The sequence below is a fragment of the Mauremys mutica genome, chromosome 14 (genome assembly GCF_020497125.1).
Source record: "Mauremys mutica isolate MM-2020 ecotype Southern chromosome 14, ASM2049712v1, whole genome shotgun sequence".
NCBI classification, from domain to species: domain Eukaryota; kingdom Metazoa; phylum Chordata; order Testudines; family Geoemydidae; genus Mauremys; species Mauremys mutica.
The window spans coordinates 22,701,820-22,714,986 of record NC_059085.1 but is presented as its reverse complement, the minus strand read 5'-3'; the positions used below and the strand labels follow the sequence as shown (position 1 = coordinate 22,714,986).

At 41.7% G+C, this 13,167-nt stretch overlaps 1 protein-coding gene across 2 annotated transcripts in view; it reads left to right on the top strand.

The window, feature by feature from the left end:
- LOC123349484 (borealin-2-like) overlaps positions 1 to 13,167 on the top strand; it is a 129,340-nt gene that overhangs the window by 62,747 nt on the left and 53,426 nt on the right. Inside the window, exon 12 of one of the 2 annotated variants that reach the window (XR_006573564.1) lies at positions 8,439 to 8,539. The exons of the other annotated variant lie outside the window; for it this stretch is intronic. The gene's annotated coding sequence lies outside the window, so the exon portion shown is untranslated. The remainder of the gene's footprint in view (positions 1 to 8,438; positions 8,540 to 13,167) is intronic. 2 annotated transcript variants of the gene reach the window in all.

Sequence of the window (13,167 nt, the reverse complement as noted above, 5' to 3'; positions counted from 1 at the left end):
GATCAACGCGGTCCTCCACACACAGGTCTAAGAATACAGGATTTGACCCAGAGCAGGAGGTGTTTTCTGCATAATTTCTGGCAGATTTACAGTACATGGGCCAAATTGTGGCAAGCGCATAACGACTCCCTCAAATCAGGTCACCTGCATGGTGTAAAAGCTGTGCTAATGTGCATCCATTATTCTTGCTTTGTGCAGCCACAACCCCATCACATCCCACAACATGCACAGGAGGCTATATGCAGGAGCTAAATTTTTTCTGGAGAACCTGGATTGTGATTTGTGTGTGTGTGTGTGTGCAGGGATGAAATGAGCAATTCTTTTTTTGCTCTGGATTTTGTTTTGTAATGGTTATTTTGCTGTGCACACAGCCAAAATTTGTGCCAAGAACAGCCTGTGTTATTGCTTAAGTAACTTAGCTAAAGCTCTTCTCTACTGCAGATTCTCTTTCACTTCAAGGTCTCCAAGTGACAGAGTGATCCTTCCTTAACTTCGGTTCTGCTTCAGTTGAAAGATCAATTTCACTTTTGTTTTATAGACATCTTTATTTTCTGTGTCCAGTGCACTAACACTATGGCATTAACTTTCCAACACTGCATGGAAAAAATAATCTCTTTTCATTAACATCTCTTTAAAAAAAATCTGAAAACATCTGCAAAAAGCTGAACCTTTATTGATATTAGGGTTCATAAATATGATTTAAAAAGCAAAACAACCAAACAAGTGAATTTTGAGTAGAATTGGTCCAATAGCAGAAAACATTTGCTAAATATGTTGTTTTGTCAATTTTGCCATTTATTGTCAATTTATAATTTGAATAGTACTCAACTAGCTCTAATTTTGAGTTTAAATCTACTTGACAGTGTCTCTTAAATGTTAAAACATGTAAAGAAAGAAAAAAAACCTTGGTTTTAAATTTGTTACTTTTAATGGAGCATGGCAGTGTTTTGAGTTCTGTAAGGCTGCGGGAAGGCAAGCCCAGGGCAAGGGATTGGTCTTGTAGGGAGGTTTCCTGAGCAGGGGTAGGATCCAGGGACAAGAAGGTCTGTGGAGTGGATTGCTGTGGGGAGCCCTCCTCTCACAGGACATCTGAGTTGGGTCAACTGGGGAAGAATCGTGGGAAAGAAGTGAGTCTGAGAACTATCAAGTAGATGGCCTGGAGAGTTGGGTCCTAGGACAGGGGCACAGAGACTGGGAACAGACTGGAAACAGAACTTGGGAGGATGAGCTGGAAATGTCTCTGTAAGGGGCATGGAAAACTACTGTGATTCTGTTGTACCCTGGGATTTTGGGAAGTGTGGTTTTATTACAGTGATTCTGCAGATTATATCATGGGTACGCGAATAATTTATGCCTAAAGTGGGACTTTGAATTAACACCAAAAGAGGTTGTGTTCCTTTTTATGTAGGGTAAATGAAGGCGAAACAGAGGCAGATATAATGGTTTTGACAAGGCCTGCCATGAGGGGATGCTTGAGATAGGAGAGTCATCTCCTTTGAAGTGTATGCATGAAACGTGTGAAAGAAGAACTAGATGTTAAGGGATACATGGGGTGTGTAGGTCCTCTGCACAGGGTAAACTTCATCCTCTGTATATAAAGAGGATTGCTTATGAATCTAATTATCCCTCTATTCTGGTTTATAATGACATCAAGTTGAGTGTGAAGTTACAGAGGAACAAGGTGGGGACCATAAACCTTCACTGAAGAAGAATCCTGTATCTTCTCTGGTGTTAGGAATGTATTTATCACTCAATTATTCTTCCTTAATTTGCAATTTTCAAAAAAGACTTGAGAAAACTGAAAGGGAAATAAGAAAGCACGTACATAAGGTAAAAGAGCAAACTATGTCTGAAAGATCTTAGGGTCAAAAGTTTAAATACGATCTCTGTTTATGGCATGCAGTTTTTGTAAATGCCCAGTCACTTTGTGCATGAAAGCGGAATAATTTATATGAGCAAACCTCATTTGCATATTCTGCTCCCTTTGTCTGCAGATTAAGTTTATGCTTCTATCACTTGCATGCAGGTGAGAGCAAAGAATATTGCATGTGTATACAAAACTGTGTGCCAACAAATAATACCCACGTTTTGAAAATTTGGTCTTCATTATCATTTTGTCTAGACATTTGCTCACTAACAGGTTACTGACTGTAACAAAGCTAGTTTTGAAGAGAAGTATTAATAAAATATTTTCCTGCCACCACTTTCTCATTGAGGTTATATTAGTTATTCAGTAAAGAAAATTTCCCTGATCCTTCTTAGATCACTCTTACAATTATTATTAATGATCTGTACGATGGGATAGATTGCACCCAGGTCGGCTCCAGGCACCAGCGCACCAAGCAGGTGCTTGGGGCGGCCAACCGCCAGGGGCGGCATGTCCGTCTCTTTGGCGAGGAACCCACCGCCGAATTGCTGCAGAAGAATAAAGTGGCAGCAGTAGAGCTGCTGCAGAAGTGCCACCAATTGCGGCTTCTTTTTTTTCCCGCTGCTTAGGGCGGCAAAAACGCTGGAGCTGGCCCTGGTTGCATCCTCAGCAAATTCGTGGATGACACTAAGCTGGGGGGAGAGGTAGATATGCTGGAGGGTAGGAATAGGGTCCAGAGTGACCTGTCCTAGACAAATTGGAGGATTGGGCCAAAAGAAATCTGATGAGGTTCAACAAGGACAAGTGCAGAGTCATGCACTTAGGATGGAAGAATCCCATGCACCGCTACAGGCTGGGGACCAACTGGCTAAGCAGCAGTTCTGCAGAAAAGGACCTGGGGATTACAGTGGATGAGAAGCTGGATATGAGTCAGCAGTGTGCCCTTGTTGCCAAGCAGGCTAATGGCATATTGGGTTGCATTAGTAGGAGCATTGCCAGCAGATCGAGGAACATGATTATTCCCCTCTATTCGGCACCGGTGTGGCTACATCAGGAGTATTGTGTCCAGGTTTGGGCCCCCCCCCTACAGAAAGGATGTGGACAAATTGGAGAGAGTCCAGCAGAGGGCAACGAAAATGATCAGGGGGCTGGGAACATGACTTACAAGCAGGTGAGGGAACTGGGCTTGTTTAGTCTGCAGAAGAGAAGAGTGAGTGGGGATTTGATAGCAGCCTTCAACTACCTGAAGGGGGGTTCCAAAGAGGATGGAGCTCAGCTGTTCTCAGTGGTGGCAGATGACAGAACAAAGAGCAATGGTCTCAAGTTGCAGTGGGGTAGGTCTAGGTTGGATATAAGGAAACAGTATTTCACTAGGAGGGTGGTGAAGCACTGGAATGGGTTACCTAGGGAAGTGGTGGAATCTCCACCCTTAGAGGTTTTTAAGGCCCGGCTTGACAAAGCCCTGGCTGGGATGATTTAGTTGGTGTTGGTCCTGCTTTGAGCAGGGGGTTGGACTAGATGACCTCCTGAGGTCTCTTCCACCCCTAATCTTCTATGATTCTGTGATATGGAGTGGAGATCACAATTAGCTGAATCATTTTCTTTAAAGGTTCCCTTAAAACTAAAGGTGACCTTTTATTGCGAAAAGGCATGATGAATACAAGGGAAATATGCAGTATAAATATATTCTAAAAAGTGCAAGCATGTGTGACTATTTAAGACAACCAGGAAAGGATTAATAATTGCGTACCTCTTACATGACCCAGCAGCAGGGGATTTAAGGGAACGGTGTATTGGCCTTTCACCAGTGAAGACAGGCACGGGTCAGGGAAAAGCCTTTGGGGACTGCAGCCGGGCAGGGGAGGGGAATTGCTTTGGTTTGGTGTTACTCATGAGTGCTCTGTTTAACCAATAAATTGTGTCCTAAGGCAGTGGCGTGACAGTGATTTGCTCCAGGGCTGGTGACAGAGCCTACTAGTCTATGCCATGCCTAATAAATATTTTAAAAAGTAGAACAAATAAAGTATTGTGTACAATATTCAGGAAGGAAACAAAATAGAACCCTGATTTTCAAAACTTTAGGCATGCATATATGTCTGCACGCCTTATTTGCATGTGTGCTTACATTAGGGTGACCAGACAGCAAGTATGAAAAATCGGGATGGAGGTGGGGGGTAATAAGAGCCTATATAAGAAAAAGACCCAAAAATCGGGACTGTCCCTATAAAATCGGGACATCTGGTCACCCTAGCTTACATGCACAAATGCCCCTAATTGGTCATTGTGAGACCAAACACTTTACAATGGCAGTAATTATACAGGTAAACTTGGGCAAATGCATACACAATTTTTTGTGAATTTGCATAACTATTTGAAAATTAAAAAAGCAGGGTTCTATTAAAATAAAGTAATATTATATGTAAGGCTGCACCAGCTGGTCCTTAACATTGCCTAAAATAGTAACTGCAGGCGAAAGTAAATGACTTGTCATCTTTTCCCACATTATATATTTCTCTGGGTAGTCTGAGTACCTTCCTGTTTGACCTTCACCCCTTGTCTCAGATCCAAGAGACTGCCCCTTTCTTTAGGGCTTCCGAAGGATTGATGTCTAACAGGCCTCTCTTCCTCCTTTTAACGGATTCCTTTGGTTTTCTAAGCCTCTTTCTTACCTTTGCCCTCTCTCTGAGCTGTATTGGTGGCACGTGGACCCCAATGCAGCTCAGTGTCACTTGAAAACCAGCTGAAAGATGCAAAATCTGCATACTGTGGTTACCTTAGCAACACTCCAGTGTTATCCCTTTGGAATTTCCAGGGCAACAGCACTTCATTCCGTCTTGCACATAAACACATTTTTTATGATAGTTCAGTGTCTCAGTGCATTGGATTTTCACTCTGGAAATATGGGTTCAAATTTATGTCACAAAAAGAAGTGTGTTCGGCTGTCTTATACATCCTTGTTCCTAGTGGAGAAAAATATTTGCTCACATCACAAAATCATTTGGTTATTTGGAACAGTCTTGTACAATTGGCAGCCTCTGCTTGTACAGTTGGCAGCTCTGCTTGTCAGAGCTCCAGGATCTGAAATAACATGGATGTTGCAGATTAAGATTGAGATGCATGAGCACAGCTTGCAGGGGAAGCTTATTCAGCACCTGTCTGCCTTTTGCCTGGTTTTAGATAATGTGTTTACAGTATTGTTGTTGGTCCCAGCATATTAGAGAGACAAGGTGGGTGAGGTAATATCTTTTATTGGACCAATTTCCATGGGTGAAAGAGACAAGCTTTTGAGCTACACGGATACAGACTAACACGGCTGCTACTCTGAAACCTTCAAGAAGCTTGTCTCTTTCACCAACTGAAGTTGGTCCAGTAAAATATATTACTTCACCCACCTTGTCTCTTTAGATAGTGCTGTTACTCATAAGCACTATGTTCTCCCTCAAATATTATAAAACAAAATAAAAAGATTGAGTTAAAAGATGATATAAAGGAGAAGTTCATCTTCTCTGTTTTTAAAAACAAATACAGAGTAACCTTTGTTTTATTTGTGCTTTATTTGTGTCTTTTTGAGTCTGCAGTTCGGTGCAGGATAATGCAGCTAGCTTTGTAAGAAATCATGCTCTTGGTATAGGTATAGTTTCAGAATATAAACAAAAAGTATCCAAACACTTTACATACAGATTTACAAATTAGGCATTAGATTTGTTTACCCATCACCAGACTCTGTGTGCCAGGACCAGTGATTTGACAGTACAGTATTCAATATATAATATATAAATAGTGATGCACTGAACTATGGGTAGGGTTACTATTAACTCTGCTTGAAGTGACTACTCTAGGATACCAGCAAAATGTGATTGCATGGATAGAGGCTTTTGTTTAAATAAAGATCAAACAGAATTGTACTGAAAACCAAGACCGAGTCAGAAGTGGCTCTGAGGGAGTACGTTGCTGCAGTTTACTTCAGGCATAGTTAATATACAGGCTATAGAAAGAAACAGCACAGTCCAGAATATGCAATGCACATTTTACATGGTTCTTGCAATCAGTAGAGGATGCACAGGAGCTGCTAGGTTTCCTGAGAAACATGAAGCAGAACATTGTTTTATGAGTCTACCTCACTCTTTCATCTCTTCTCACTCTGTACTTTGATTTGAACCAACTGAGTTTCCCAAAGGAGGAGGATCTTTGTATCTTTCTGTTTCTATGTGGATTGTGATAAGTGGCTTGTTCTCCCTGAATCTGTCTGTCATATGTCCTGCCTTTTCCTTCAAGTCCCTTTTTAAAACAAATTTCTTAAGGGAAGCATAAAACTCTAGACACTGCCTCTTTTTTAAAAAAAGAATAAATGGGAAAAAAAAATCAAAACCAAAAACTCATCACTAATAAGCAGCTTGCTGCACATCTTATGCTTTGGGTTCATTCCATTTCCCATCTCTTGTCTCTTCATTATCTATTTAGACAGCAGGCTCTTTGGGACAAGGTCTGTTTTTGTCTGCAATGTACCATATTACGCTTTTGCTGCTGTGTTAATAATAACTGTGAAGCTGCTTATACTACTGGCTATGATACTTGGTGCCACAATGCACAATCTTGAAAGATGTGGCAAGTGTGCTATGCCAAGATAAGGATAATTCTCCTCCACCAATTCCTAAACCTGGATCTGTTGTTTGAAATGAGAATCAAACACCACTAGCTGTTTCATGTCTGTTCCAAAATAACACTAACTACATTGCTGTGGTAAGACACTGTTACTGAGGTTGGCTTGAAATTGACCCCAATGGACCAGATTCTGTTCTAATTTACACCAATGTAATCTGGAGTAATTTAATTGGATTTACATCATACCTAGATCAGAATCTAGCCTAGTAATTGACTGGGGGAAACTATGTGAAAAGAAAAGACACATGAAGCCTGATTTTCCTTTCACTTATTCTGGTTTTATGCCATTGTAACTTCATCGAGTTCAATGGAATTCTAAGTGAATGGTGTGTCAGAGCTCATGCTGTTGGGGGGTGGGTATTTGTATCAAACATTTTGGAAATGGCGTAAATGAGCAGTTAGTTCTTTTTTGGCAGTACCGTCCTTGAAATGGTGCCAGGGTTGATGAGACCCTGAGATCTCCTCCTGCTAAAGGGCTGGTTAAATTCAGGCTTCCTGGATTTGTCTTTAACCTGTGATTTCAATTCTGAACACACAGGCCAAGATCCTGGGCCTCACCATGGCCCCTTTGTAAAGCTGCTTAACCCAGGGCCGCCCGGGCGGGGGGGCAAGTGGAGCAAATTGCCCCGGGCTCTGCAGGGGCCCCCACGAGAGTTTTTCGGAGCCCCTGGAGCGAGGTCCTTCACTTGCTCTGGGGGCCCCGGAAAACTCTCGCGGGGCCTGGAGCTTCTTCCGCTCCAGGTCTTTGGCAGCAATTCGGCGGCGGCGGGTCCTTCCACTCTGGGACCCGCCGCCAAAGTGCCCCAGAGACCCTCGGTGGGGGGGTCCTTTCACCCCGGGACCCGCTGCCAAAGTGCCGGGTCTTCAGCGGCAATTTGGTGGTGGGGGGCCCCCCCGCCGCTGAAGACCCCAGGCCCCCTGAATCCTCTGGGCGGCCCTGGCTTAACCAACTGGTGGAGGATCCACTCCACCCAGCGTGCGGGAATCCTGGGGCGATGTAGAGCTTTCTGTGCTGACTCTTACCACCTTCCTCACAGTCTCAAAAATAGGAAATGTTCTGGGGCTGTACTACTGCATTCCAGTAATCCTCAATTCACATAATGGCTGGCATGAGTGGCTGCCGTAACTTGCTCCCCAGTATCAGAGGATATAAAGATGCCATAAAGTCCCCTTTCTCCTCTCGGCTGAATGACTTAGAGGAGCGTGTCTGGAGCTGAGGATCAAGCCCACAATGTATTTGAGAAGCATAGAGTCGAACTCTAGTATCCTGGCACACAGTGCCCATTGACAGTAATTCTTAAGTAGGTTCCTGAGTCACAGTTTGTCAAGAACGTACATTGCAATTCTGTTCTAAATTCAGCTTTTGGTTTTATAACAATACATAAAATTACAGCCCTGTCGTAGCACAATAAATACTAAGCTAAAACAAGGAACTCTGACCCTGAAGGAAAACCAAAAAGTTAAAAAGATAATGCTGTGCTTCACAAGCTCCTCCTTTAAAAAAAAAAAAATCAATCCAGACACCTGCCGTGGGTAGTTGCCACCTGCTGTTCTCGTTGCTTTATAATGGTTTCTTGGATAGCCATTAAGCAGACATTGTAATTACAAGATTATCCGGAATCCTCAGTTGTTGGTAATGCCATTAGCAGTTACCATTTTGTCACATTTATCCCAAGTGTTCTCATGTTGTTATAATTGCTGGGTTCTATAAACCCCCATGGAGGAGCAGACAACAAAATAGTCATATCAGTGAAGTCTCAACATGACACAATTCAAATAGTGAGAACATTGGCACTCCCCTGCACTGGGAGGCACAGAAGAAAACAAAACAGTAATGGGGGTCAAAAATGCCCTAAAATGGCTTGGAGAAGAAGCTGTGGTTCCACACTATTTTCCCCTCTGTTTTCAGAGACTGCTGAAGCCCCTCCGTGTGCACTCTCCAGGGTAGCTAGTGGGAAGTTGATGCCACACACAGGAGCAGGCGGAGATGTGGAACAGCCTCTTTCCCAGGTACACCCCTGCTCTCTGCTGAATTCCATCCCTCCCCACCCTTCCCGCAATCTGCTTATGGAAAAAGAGTCGTCTTGGGGATAATATCAATAAGGATGGGCCCAAGCACAAGGCACTGTAGTGCATGCTCGCACTGGAGTGAATGGGAGTTTTGTCTGCCAAAGGACTTCAGGATAGGACCCAAAGAGATGCTATGAACTGGACAAAAGGAATGTAACGACTGAAGATTAATAATGATTGTGAACACACAATGCTTCAGTTAAATACCAGTTATTCTAATATTATATACATGCAAGAATGTATATGAGGACATTTCCACTTGGAGCTTCTAACAACAAAGCACCGGGGAAAATGTTCAAAAGTGCCCAAGTGACTTAGGAGCTTAATGGCAACATTTAAAAAAATGCCCAAATCCCATTTTCATGAGATTTAGACTCCTGAGTGCCTCAGTCACCTTTTGAAAATGGGACTTGGGCTCCTATATCATTTAGACACTTTTGAAGCTTTTACCCTTAATCTCTGCTTTTGGGATATATGATATCAACTGAATCCTTGGATGAATTCTGGAGTCTCCTACTTCATGTTTGCATATCCATTTTTATAGTAATCACTTTTACTTCTGTAGCCCCTTTCGCCAAATTTTACAAAAATTGAATTAAGCTTTGCCTTTTGAGGTGGTAGTATTATCCCCATTTTACAGATGGGTAAATTAAGAGCTTTGTCCAAGGCTATGCCGTGAACTAGGGTATGTTTAGTCTAGGAAAAAAAGTATTGTTTTTTTTTTTAAACCCTGGTGAAGACCAGATTGATTGCCTCAACCAGCTAATAGGTGCTACAATACAGCTTGCATGTCAACAGTGTCAAGTTTTTAAAACATGTTAGCTAACTTTTATTTATTTATTTATTTTGTAAACCAACACTTTTATTTTAGCCTTGACATACTCCCAGGTCTGCAACTGTGGATAGAACCTAGGGTTCCTGATTCCCAGTCCCTTACTCTATCCAGGATACAGTAGTTCCTCCACTATTTATTTCTTACCTGCAATATTTGTGACTAATATGATTGTCACAGTTCCTGGGTGGACTGTGTTTCAGAACACTTTTAGTTCCTCTAGACTCTAGAGTGCACCCCTATGAGGACAGGCCTCACGATCTTCACTCTTCTCGGGGCAGAACCCTGCAGTTGAACCATTCTGGGACAGGATTTCTGGGTGTCAGCACCCCTCTTATCCAGCTGTGTTAATGTGACAGGCCCAACTGGTAATGTGGCTTAAAAAACAGCAGAGGAGCAAAGTGATTCAAAATAAAGCACTATTTATTCTTTCACCCAAAGATGCAGAGCAGAAGGTGAAACAGCAAAGTTCTGTACACATTTTCCCCTACCGACATCTTAATCTTTCCTTGCAGTCGCTTGTAAGTTCTCACAGCCAGAGATGAGAGTTAGCTGGGCTGAGGGGAAGTGCACTGTCCTACCTACAGCCTGTTCTTTGATAGTGTGTCTGTCAGCCTGGGTGTGTGCCTCAATCTGCCCACTCATAGATACCCCCTCCTTCCCGAGGCCAGTATCTTTAAGGTTTAGGATCCCCTTTGTGCCTTGGCTTTTAGGCTTAGGAACCGTAAACCAGGCTGGTCTTAATAACCAGGCTGGATTTAATAACTTCCCCATCTGCCATGGCTCCCTTACCAGCAAAGATAAAACTCCTTGTTTTGTTTCCTGTTTGCTTCCAGCTTAACAGCCTATTTTGATTTGACTGCTGGCAGTCAAGCCAGCTAATATCACACAGAAAACATGGGAGCACATGATATTTATATAAAACATAACTCCCTCCTTCTCCACAGTGATTAAAATGGGAAACCACTGGTCCTGATCTCTTGCACTCTGGGCTGGCACAGAAGAGTCTGGGAGTACTGCAGAGGCAGTCCAGTTAGCCCTAGAGACAGGGTGTGAGCACGCAGGAGAGCCTGTTTTGCCTCATTTAGCACTGACTTTTGGCTAATTAAGAAGCAGCACTGGGAAAGGGAACCCCATCTAAGTCCTAATGGGCTGGATTCTTGGTTACTGTGGGGCAGGGTCTTTGGGAAAGAACATCGAAATAAAGCAAGGGAAAATGGTGAGATCATGCAGGGAACAAGAAAAGAATGCTTGGTAGCCTGTAGCTCCCAGGGAGAAAATTGGGAATTGCTAAAGGAATTTGTCACAGATTATCTTGAAATTACAGAATAAATGGCTGTTCATGCCCAGTAAGATGGAAGTTCTCTATTTCGGTGATGGAAATGTAGCTTATATATGCATGATCTTTAGTGTAACTCCCCTGAGGTTATGTCAGTGATGAATTTGGCTAATTAAATGAATTTGCTTCCTACGAAGATGGGATTTCTGTAAATTTATGCGTTGCTGTAGCATATTTGAAAAAGTAAGTACTTTGAAAAAAAGTTTCCTGTCCAAAAACTATTCATGACTTTGCTTTCTGTCAAGTATTTTAATTGAAGGTTTAACTGTTGTGTATGATAGATGCTGGCTCTCTGCATAAATAACTCCTGCTCTCCTTACTTAAAAAGATATGTAGGCATTTGCCCCATTTGATTGACAGATTTCTTAACAGATACTAGTAGGGTTTTGATTATGAGCAGTAAAATGATCCTGGGATTGAATTTTGTGTTCTGTGCATCAAGTGAAATATCTGTAAGCAAATTAAGGCCTAGTCTGTGAAGAGAACAGATTGCAAGAAGCACAACAAGCTGAATTTCTGACCTAATAATTTAAAAATAAGTACTGAATTAAAGAGAAGGAGCTGGAATCTATCCAGTTTTCAACAGAGGAAAAAGCCCTCTTATCTGAATAGAGAGAGGTGTTTGGGTTTTTTTTGTTTTTTTTTTGGAAGATGTTTTTGAAGCTGTTTACTTAGGAAATAAGCTTCTTTTGACAAGGTTCCCACAAATGTAGCCTATTAGCTTATGGAAGTTTATAAATAACATGGCTGACAAGGACTTTGATTACCAAGAAACAATAGAAGTTCAGTTCAGCTATTTACCAATTAGCTAATTAAAATAAGGTCTATGACACTGCAATTTACTCTGAACTCCTCTCTCACTTTTAGTGAATTTGGCTTGAGAAGCACTTAAGGACAGCTCACTAGCTACATAATGATCATTATATAGACAAGAACCTCCTGTCACTTTCCCTTTCTCCCTACAACACAAACAATACTGCTAAATTTAATGGGTCTTATTTCCATCCACAGTGACTCTTTTATTGGGTTTTCAGGTTATACAGACAATAAATATGTGAAATCCAAGAAGGTATAAGAGATGGGTAAAGCAATATAATTATATATATCAGGCTTGATACTACATACATAAAAATGTTTAGGTTTTTTATGTATTGTGGTAAGTCAAAGCTGAAGGAGAAAAACAAAATTAGATTGGGAAGTAAAAATTGCTTGCCAAAGTTGAAGACTATAAGCATAAAATAAAATCCTAAAATGGAGCTAACAAAAGTAATGGACTGCTATACTGCTGCAACTCCATTGGAGTTAATTGGGTTTCTTCACTTCAATGGAGAAGAGAATTTGGTCCATAAACTCTGTTACACAGAGATGGTCCCAAACCAAAGACCCCATATCAGAACCTCAGGTGGTTCAAATTAAGGAGTCAACACTAGATCCCAGTGTCATGATTAGGACTAAGTTGTATGATGGTCTGAACCACAATCCCCAATTTTAAACACTTCTGAATTTGGTGAGGGCATATTTAAAATCCAGACCTGAACCCCGATCCAAATTTGTAGTATGGGCTCACTGCTGATCATATCTATACATGGTGTAGGCCCTAAATGTGAAACAGAAATACATTCCGTGATTCTTTTACTTCTGCAATCCCAACTATAGCTAAGGAAACAAAGTAACATCAGTATGTTTGGAGGACGGCATGAAAAGGCTGTTTGTTGTCCAGTGTCCACTCCTTGAGCATTTGGCTTGTACTACAACATGTAATATTCTTTTACCTTGTTCAGTATTTGGAAGCTGCATATTGCTGTCAGATTTCAAGAAGCTTGTATAAGTTGCAAGTGTAGTCTCACTCCACAGGTGAGATAATTAATGTGGGGTCTGGCATGTTGGCAGCCAGAAATAAATCTATATTTTTGCTTTGTGTAGGTCTGAAATGTTTGATATGCAAATATATATAGAGTACTTCTGTAAGGCAAGAGTATTACAAGATAATATACACATCAAGGGGTCCTAGTGACATAGTTAAAACTGCTCCCTGGTGTTCCCCATATTCCTTTCCTCCTCTCTTGCTCTTCTCCAGCATTCTTTTGGCTCTTGTGGTTGCTTGCAAACAATGCTATATTTTAAAACAAAAACAACTAAATAAATCTCTTTCTTCCATTTTGAAGAGCTCCTCCAGATTGTGGATTTTGGTAATGCTTTAACTTTAACTTCTGTTTGTAACCCTTCCACCTTTAAGGTAGCCAATTCAAATCCAGCTCAGGTCAGTGGAAGTTTTACCATCTGATGGGTGTTCATTTATGTATGCGAGATGAGTTGGGGTTTGCCACGGATCCATAGGATCAGTGCTATGCCCTCAGATGTGGAACAGTTTCTAGGAGAAACCCCTTCAGTTGCCAG